Below are 9,815 nucleotides of genomic sequence, written 5' to 3'. Positions count from 1 at the left end.
AGAGTCGAGTTATACGAGGAGATGAGTACTACAGATATACATTTTTCCTAACTTAATCAGTATGTTTTATCAAATCAAAGAAATACCTGTAAAATTTGATTTACACTGCCTTAGAGAAAACAACCGGCAAGCACACGCTTACCTATTGTCCATTTCTCTCTCTTGAAGCACTCAGTGCCATTATTTTTGAAAGGTGATGAACTGCAAATTTTGTCACCTTTCATACATGGTAAGAACAAAAGGTGCAGTTAAAAAACAAAACAAAAAAAATCACCTTTCTGTGAAAAGAACGTAATGTTACTACTTTTTAAAAGATAGAAATTAAGATGAATAATTTGCTTTCTCATACGTTGACAACAAATAGATTGAAAACTTCAGATCATCCATTATCAATTATATTATTTATTTACCTGGGGATATTTAAGTGGTATAATAAAATTATTTATTTCAGAATATTTAAACTGAGGCACAATAGTAACCACGAATTCAAAACTACTCACTCAACAGCCTTCCATACAGAGGCTTATGAGGGAACCGCGGGACTGACATCAGACAACGGTGCAGACAGAACTGCAGGCTTTGTTTGGAGCATTTTGACTTTATCCATGTACACAGGCCAAAAAGCCCACAATATCATTTGAGATCTGCAGAAAATTGTATTTAGACATGTCCCATAATGTCCAAATATTTGGATCATGAAGTAGGAAGTAGGTGGGATATTCACCCAAACTTGCTTACAGATGGCTACACATTTGAATCTAGTCATTCAGTGTTACCAATGGATAGGACACCCACGCTTCTGAATTAGCTCTGTGATTGTCTATAAAAACTGCTGGTTTGAATTTTGACTGCATCCTAGCAAACCAATCCATTTGCTATTGCCTGCTGGGCAAAATGCCTAGGCTTTGTAAATTTGAAAATGAGCTCCTTATTGAAGAAGAAAAGCATAAGCCCCAGCACAATAACCTTCGATTCGTGGTCTCCTTTGGGTTCTTACCTTTAAAAGTAGCTTTAAAAGAGTCTATTTTCCACAGCAATGATGTTGAGCCCTTGGATAATTTTAGGAGCATTTTGATTTGGGGGAAACTTCTGTATTGTGACAATATCTTTTTTTTTTTGGTTTTATATTTTTTAAAAATTTAATTTTTATAGGCACATAGTAGGAAAATATATTTATGGGGTACACAGACTATTTTGATATAGGCATATAATGTGTAATAATCACATCAGGGTAAATGGGGTATCTACCACCTCAAGTGTTTATCCTTTGTGTTACAAACAATCCAATTATATTCTTAATTATTTTAAAATGTACAATTCTAGTCTTCCTGTTTTGCTATCAACTACTAGATCTTATTCATTCTATCTAACTATATATATTTTTACCCATTAACCAACCCCCCTACCCTTCCCAGCCTCTGGTAACCATCATTCTACTGTCTATCTCCATTAGTTTGTTTTAAATGTTAGCTCCCACGAAAAACTGAGAACATGTGAAATTTGTGTTTCTGTGCCTGGCTTATTTCACTTAACATAATGACCTCCAGTTCCATCTATGTTGTTGCAAATGCCAGGATCTCATTCTTTTTTATGGCTGACCTAACAGTTTCTTTATCCATTCATCTGTTGATGGACACTTAGGTTGATTCCAAATCCTGGCTATTGTGAATAGTGGTGCAATAAACATAGGAGTGCAGGTATCTCTTTGATATAGTGATTTCCTTTTTTGAGGGGTATAAACCTAGCAGTGGGATTGCTGGGTCATATGATATCTCTATTTTTAGTTTTATGAGGAACTTCTTCCATACTGTTCTCCATAGTGGTTTTACTAATTTACATTACCACAAACTGTGTATGAGGGTTCCTTTTCTTTTGACGTCCTTGTCAGCCTTTGTTACTGCCTGAGCACCTTTTCATATACCTGTTTGCTATTTGTAGGTCTTCTTTTGAGAAATGTCTATTCAGATCTTTGGCCATTTATTACTCGGGTTATTAGATTTTTTCCCTATAGAGTTGTTGGAACTCCTCATATATTCTGGTTATTAATCCCTTGTCAGACGGATGGTTCCCATTCTGGGGGTTGTCTCTTCACTTTGTTGATTGTTTCCTTTGCTGTGCAGAAGCTTTTTAGCTTGATAGGATCCCATTTGTCCATTCTTTTCTTTGGTTGCCTGTGCCGTGACATCTTAAGGTTGTGAGTTTGGGGACTGCCTGCCCTGCATATTCTTTGCTATTACCATTATCTTTAATAACCACAGACAAATGACGTTGACCCACATGATACCTGTACTAGAAACCCAGGTTCCCCTCATTATTTTTGTTGATTATGTGGAAGCACCCATAAACCAGTGCAAATCCTAAACATAATTACCTTGTCCAGAAGTAGACATTAATGTAAAACATTTACATCAATAAAGATTTGGCCAAATTCCCTCGGACTGGTCATTCCTAGTTAGATTCCCTGAGGGTGCCATCATTTACTTTGAAAAATGCCCAGAGGTGTATGAATAGCAACTCCAGGAAAATGTAGAACCGTGACCATTTTAAAGACAGCAATCCCCGTTTAAAAACGGAACTACTGAGGCTTTCGATGAAACCACGCATGGCTGCTGTGCACCCCAAAAGCTGTGGAAAAGCGCAGTATTCAGTTAAGCAAATAACAACTTTCACTGTTTATTTTGGTGACGGCTCCTTATCCTTAAATGAGAAGCAGATCAATTAACAGGACAAATGACACTATGGTTAGCCACGAAAGGCACAGTACTTCCAGCCTCATTAGCTTGGAGCACCCTTCCAGCTCACATCATGCGGACTGATGACTAACCTTGCCAGGCAACGGTGTGAGGTTTGGAAGCCCACCTCTTTGACCTAGGCCCCGTCAACACCCTCTGAATCAACGCTGGCGCTCCCAAGCCCACTCACACGCTGTCAGGAAGCAGTTTCCGAAACAGGCCGGGTGCGGGGGTGGGGGATCCCGTTCCAGCCCCACCCCTGAAAGTTGCTGGGAGTGGCACCCGAAGAACTTTCCCAGATTGATCTCTGTCACCGCTCGGGGAGGTCAGCTCCAGGCCCTCAGCCTTTCCGCCCGGAGCCAATCTGCCCTGCCTGCCAAGCCCCTCCTTCCCTGCACCTTAAACAGCCGCGAGGGGAGGGTCGGCTGTGATTTTCTTCTTAAGAAGTCGCGCAGGTTTTTCGAGCTCCACTCTGCGCCAGGAGAGCCACGGCAGCAGGAACGGGCACTGCTGCCACCGGGCCGACGGGTGAGTCACTGTTTGGAAATGGAGTGGGCGGGCGAGGGTGTGAGAGAATGAATGATGTCAGGAGCGCGCTGGTTGCAGGGCGCAGGGAGCGGGCCGCGCGGCGGGCGGGGAGAGCGGGCGCCGGGCCGCGGTCAACACTGAGCGCCGCGCCGCGGGCCGAGTGGGGCGGGGAGACTCCGCCCTCGGCGCGCACGGAGCCGCCCTCCGCCTCTCGGAGCCTGGCCCGTGCTGCAGCGCCGCCGAGTGCGGCCTCGGGGGCGGCGGCCGCGGGAGGGACCCGGAGAGCTGCTTCCCGTATCGGGGCTGCGGCGTGGGAGGGCGAGACCCCGTGCAAACTTTCTAGCGGCTTCGGCCCGGTGGTGGTGACGCCCGGAGCTGGCCGCGGCGGCTGCGGCAGCGGGCTCCGTCCCCTGGCAGATCCCGTTCTCGGGAGCAAGTGCCTTCAGCTGGGAGTGTCTGGAGCCCCGGCCGCCAGCGGGTAAGGAGCGCGCGGAGGGGCCGGGAGGAGGATGGGCTGGTGAGCCGCGAGTCCTCCGAAGCGCGGGAGGGGGAAGGTGGATTGCGAAGCTGGTACGTGGCTCTAATCCGGCCCCCACCCTCCCCGCCCAGGGCATCCTTCCTCGATTTTGTCGGCTGGAGGAGGGATGTGTGCCTTAGTCTCCTAGCTCCAGCAGTCAGCTCATTCATTTGTAACCTGTGTCGGGCACCTGGGTCCTGGCGTTGAAAGGGCACAGGTTAAACCACAAATTGTCCAGAGCCACTCTGGAGGTCAGGGCTGAAGTTCAGGTGGTGGAGGAGGGACTGTGTGTGTGTTTGTGTGTGTGGTTTGTTTTTCTTTTTTTTTTTTCTAGAGGCACCTACTGATGATGTGTGAACAGTAACTGCTCAGCTCTGGGCAACCCACACGGAAACCCTTCAACGTGTGGCATTCCAGAGCTGCTCCCCTTACAGAAGGGGAGACTTGGTTTCTCAGCGAAAATAAGAGGCAGTGAACCACTGTCAACATCCATCTAGCGGCATGGATAATCGTTAATTATCCGCAGCTTGAAACCAACTCACAATGTTATGTCCCGTAGTCTTTTTATTTATTAGTGTTGCAATTCCTCTGTTTCAAGTCTTGCCTGCTCTATAAAATGCCCTTAAAATCATTTTGACACGTGCGTTATGTTTTGAAGAGAGTCAGCTGTTTAGTGTCACTGGATTCGGCGTGGATTTTGAATCTGTACCTAACTTGGTTTCATTCCCAGTTTCCTCTATTAACGGTGGGTGCTTAGGCACATTAAACATTCTGAACCAGTAAAATGGGATTATAACTACTTCAGATAATAAGGTGGATTAAATAAGGATTAATAATGAGGATAATAATGAGGATTAAAGCGCAAAAGACCTCTCATAATGTCTAATACAAAGCAGACCTCAACAAATTATAGCTGTTTATATATAAATAATAGTATGTTCCAGCTGGCTTAGGTAACAACCAATTAATTTCCACAGAATGTCCTTCTTATAAGCCTAGGGGGCTGAGGGTTAGCGTGTGAAATCCTTTGGCAAGTTCCTTAGATAGGGAAGTGATGTTTCCAGCAAGTTAAACATTTGGCTGCGGATACCTGAGAAGGTTATGGTTTCCATCCTGTGTCATGGGAACTGCCATTTACTGTTTAAACAATGTCAGAGCAATGGGTGAAAGTGACAACCTGGAATTTACAGGAAGAAAGGAGGTTTAGGAAGCTAACTTTACCTTTACCTTTTTTTTTTTTAAAGAAGCAGTGCAAAATTTTCTCTTTAGGCCCTTTCGTTGATCATCTAATATTCTTCACAATAGTCTGGTTGAAGTGTGCTTTTTGTTTTTTTACAAGTTAATGTTTAATTAGGTTCCTTCGGTTTCATTTTTAAGTAAAGCTGGTTGACCTGTGAACCTAGAGGGAAGCACTTGAACACCTTGAGGTGGCGACACCCTGTTCTGAGTTTCTCCCCTCCCAGAATCTTGTGAAAACCCTAGGAAATGTTTGGAAGAAACTTTAGCACTCGTACCCGTGTTAGTGAAGACATTTTCTCTTACCATAACTGTAACAACAACTCTTAGGGTGAAAGATTTGGGAGCTGTCTTACCACAGTTACAGTGTCGTGAGATCATAGACATGGGGATCCGGGAGGCCTGAGGCTCTCTGAGCTGTGTTCCTTTCAGCAAGTTTACTTAAACTTTCTGGGATTTGTGTGGGACTTTAAACAAAATATAGGGGGAAGAAACAAATAATCTTAAAACTATTAAAATAGACGATGGAATACCAGTGAGACCTTTTTTTGAAGTGATACTTTGAGGTGAGATGTTTCTTTTTTAAAGGAATAATTACTGAGAGTTTTGGACAGTTTTAGACTAAACGACGATTTACCCACCTTTAGCTTATTGTCTCAATGGGGAAAGTGAAGACTTTGTCATGACTACTAGTACCAGATATTTATTTGTATTTATTTGCGGAACCTTTAATATGCAACCACTACATAACAGCCACCATGCTAGGTGCTGGCAATGCAAACGAAGGAGATAGTTGCTACCGGACACTTACAGTCCAGTAGAGATATCAGGCTGTGAATATTAACAGGGGAAAAAAGGAGTCAAAAAAGGAGAGTGCTGAGAACTTGGGAAGAGATGAGAAGTGATTAGGCTGCCATAGGCTGCCTCCCACTGACATTGGGAGATCTGGTGGCATTCTGAATGGTCTTGAATAGGGGCTCATAAATTGTCTATGAGGCTGAATAATAAAAGTATTCCTTGCTTTATCCAATAAAATATGGACAATTGTAGCTCTTCAGTTTAAGTAATTTTAAATATTCAAAGCAAGCCTCCTTAAATGAAATCTCAAGGGCCAGTTCACCTCAACTAAGATATATTTGCTGTGTGGCCAGGCACAGTGGCTCACACCTGTAATCCCAGCACTTGGGAGGCCAAGGCAGGCAGATCACTTGAGGTCAGACGTTCAAGACCAGCCTGGCCAACATGGGGAAAATCTATTTCTACTAAAAATACAAAAATTAGCTGAGCATGATGCCGTGTGTTGTTGTCCCAGCTACTCGGGGAGCTGAGGCAGGAGAATCGCTGGAACCCAGGAGGCGGAGGTTGCAGTGAGATTGCACCACTACACTCCAGCCTGGGTGGAAGAGCGAGACTCTGTCTCAAAAAAAAAAAAAGGATATTTATTTGCTTTGAACAAAGCACTATGGTAGATTTTTAAGAGGATTATCATGGTATGAGTATTCCAATTTATTAGTTTTCCCCATATTATAAGTAATGTGTTACTTATGGAAATTTAAAAGTATAGGTAAAACAAATCTGCCATAATCTTACCATCTAGAAAATCGTTTAACATTTATATCTGCCCCCCCTTTATTTTTTGCCCCTATACAACAGATAACACAAAGAGCTAACAGGTATTGATCTCACTACGTGCCAGGCAACCTGACAGTTGCTTTATACATCAAATTTCTTGTAATCCACACTCCACAGTGAAGTAGGTACTCTTATTACCTTCTTTTACTGAGGATAAAACTGTTTAGGGAAATTAGGTAACTTTCCTGAAGTTGGCAAAGCTAACATTTATCTCTACAACATTGGGTTCATTCTCTATATTCCAACTTACTTTTTCTCTCCTCATCCATATATGGACAGCTGTACGTCACTAACATAGGCTTACATAGCATCATTTTTAGTTTGCTGTTGCGTGGCTGTGTCTCAACCAAACCCCTCTTGCTGAACACTTAGTTTGTTTTTCACTATATTAAATAGGTCTGCCTTAAATCTTTCTAGCTGTATCTGTGTACACATTCATGAGTATTTCAGTTATTTTGCATTTTAAAAGGTGAAACATAATGTTTAACTTAGCTGCCCTTTTTCCTAAACTGTATTCAGAATTTGAGAGCTTTTCCCTGTCTCTTTAACTTAAAATGTAAGAGTCTTAATTTCTGTGTTCCTTTAGTGTGTCTCATAAGATTCAACAGCAGGATCAACCTTTGTGGAGCTCCACAGTGGAGCAGTAGCTCATTATGCGAGGGATTTAGCTCTTGAAAAGGAAGCATACAAACTTCCTTAAAGTACTGTTTGTTATTTTTATTAGCCATGCAGCTAAATGTCTTTTGGGGAAATATAGCAGAATGGAGTGGTGCTAATTTTGCTGGGGAACTCTCTGAAGGACATTCTACTTCTACAGTTTGAGGAAGCATTAGAACCCAGTGAGACAGATGAAGTAAATACTGTCAGGTGTTGCATTAGCAGGTTTGTCACTAACTTTAGAGTAAGTTCCATCAATTTTAAATAGGGCACCTTTTTCTTCAAAAATATTGCACATTTGTTGTTTGACATTTTGGGGCTGACTTCATGAAAGTGCAAGAAATTTTCATTAATTTTTATTCTAAATATAAAGCATTTCTTGAAACATTCTCAAGTTTTACAAGAATAACACATCTTTGCTACTCTGAGTCAAAATTTTAATTTTTCCTTGAGTTTTCTATTTTGATTTCCAGTTAGTTAATTTATCTTTAAGGTTTTGATAATGGATGTGAGAATATGAGTAGTGTTCATTTCAGCCACTTCATACAGACACCCAGATCAGTTTACTTTCTTAATTTCCACAATGACTTGTAATTCAAGCAAAGTTTAAAGAAACAGCTAATAGAATTAAAGTCAAATTGGATAATGAGTTATTTTATAACTGGTTTTCCCTCTATTGCCAAACCCCTATACAATTTGAAATTCAACCTTATAATTTCATGTTTATATTTATTTTATTTAAATTGATATCTCACTTAAAGTTTTCAAACTAGTGCATATTTTTTTAAAGAAGCTTTAACTGGGGCCGGGCGCGGTGGCTCACGCCTGTAATCCCAGCACTTTGGGAGGCCGAGGCGGGTGGATCACGAGGTCAAGAGATCGAGACCATCCTGGTCAATGTGGTGAAACCCCATCTCTACTAAAAATACAAAAAATTAGCCGGGCATGGTGGCGCGTGCCTGTAATCCCAGCTACTCAGGAGGCTGAGGTAGAAGAATTGCCTGAACCCAGGAGGCGGAGGTTGCGGTGAGCCCAGATGGCGCCATTGCACTCCAGCCTGGGTAACAAGAGCGAAACTCCGTCTCAAAAAAAAAAAAAAAAAAAAAGAAGCTTTAACTGAATTGAGTATTTCTCTTATATGTACAGTTTTTTCTTCCACTAAACTCCTATATACAATTTATATTATTCTTTTAATTAATTTTTTAAAATTGAGATAGAGTCTTGCTATGCTGTCCAGGCTGATCTTGAACGCCTGGACTCAAGTGATCCACCCACCTTAGCCTTCCAAAGTGCTTGGATAACAGACGTGAGCCACCCTGCTCAGCCACGCAATTCCTTTATTTTATTTTTCCCTCCAGCTTTTATTTTGGGTATTCAGGTTTGTTACATGGGTAAATTGTGTGCCACAGGGGTTCAATGTACATATTATTTTGTCACTCAGATAGCATAGCACCTGATAGATAGTTTTTCAGCCTTCACCCTCGTCCTACCCTCTACCCTCAGGTAGGCCCCGGTGTCTGCTGTTCCTTTCTTAGGGTCCATGTGTACTCAGTGTTTAACTCCCACATATAAGTGAGAAGAACATGCAGTATTTGGTTTTCTGTTCCTTTGGTAATTCACTTAGGATAATGGCCTCCAGCTACATCCATGTTGCTGCAAAAGACATGATTTCATTCTTTTTTATGACTGCATAGTATTTCATGGTGTATATGTACATTTTCTTCATCCAGTCCACTGTTGATGGGCATCTGGGTTGATTCCATGTGTTTGCTATTGTGAATAATGCTGTGATGAACATACATGTGCATCAGTTTTATGGTAGAATGATTTTGATTTATATTCCTTTGGCTCTATAGCTAGTAATGGGATTGCTGGGTTAAATGGTGGTTCTGTTTCAAGTTCTTTGAGAAATTTCTAAACTGCTTTCCACAGTCATTAGCTGAGCTAATTTACATTCCCACCAGCGGTATATAAGTGTTCCCTTTTCTCTGAAACCTTGCCAGCATGTCTTTTCACTTTTTACTCATAGCCATTCTGACTAGTATGAGATGGTATCTATTGTGATTTTGATTTGCATTTCTCTAGTAATTAATGATGTTGAGCATTTTTTTTCATATCCTTGTTGGCTGTGTGTATGTTGTCTTTGGAGAAATGTCCATTTGTGGTTTTTGCCCATTTTTTAATGAGGTGGTTTTTTGCATGTGAAGTTAAGTTCCTCATAGATTCTGGATATTAGACCTTACATAGAGTCGTGTTTCCAAAGATAAGTGGAGACTGTTCAGGAAGACTTTCAGCATTAGTTTGAATGTGAAGTTAAGTCTTTGAAACAGAGAGGTTAATTGTCCACACAGTTGGGTTCCCCAAGCTCCCCCAAACACAGAAGATGGAATTAGTGTTGACAAATAGTAGTGGTTAAATAATGATAGATACTATAAGTACGAGTGAAGATTAAATGAACTGCTATCTTCATCTTCAGACAGCTCTGCAAAATAGGGATTGTATCCACTCTGGAG

The 9,815-nt window shown here is 41.7% G+C and overlaps 1 protein-coding gene across 7 annotated transcripts in view; it reads left to right on the top strand.

Annotated features, from left to right (window-relative positions):
* Window positions 1-3,173: 3,173 nt before the first annotated feature.
* The window catches only part of SGMS2 (sphingomyelin synthase 2), an 87,636-nt gene continuing 80,994 nt past the window's right edge, over window positions 3,174-9,815 (top strand). For 5 of the 7 annotated variants that reach the window (XM_012436489.2, XM_064384027.1, XM_064384024.1 and 2 more), the window contains exon 1: window positions 3,659-3,738. The gene's annotated coding sequence lies outside the window, so the exon portion shown is untranslated. Of the gene's footprint in view, window positions 3,261-3,658; window positions 3,739-9,815 lie in introns of those variants that run through there. The other 2 variants (XM_064384025.1, XM_064384029.1) reach the window with 2 other exon arrangements.

This window comes from Aotus nancymaae, unplaced genomic scaffold (genome assembly GCF_030222135.1).
Source record: "Aotus nancymaae isolate 86718 unplaced genomic scaffold, 86718_ANA_hifiasm-v0.15.2.pri h1tg000033l, whole genome shotgun sequence".
NCBI lineage: Eukaryota > Metazoa > Chordata > Mammalia > Primates > Aotidae > Aotus > Aotus nancymaae.
This window is presented reverse-complemented; position numbering and strand designations above follow the sequence as displayed.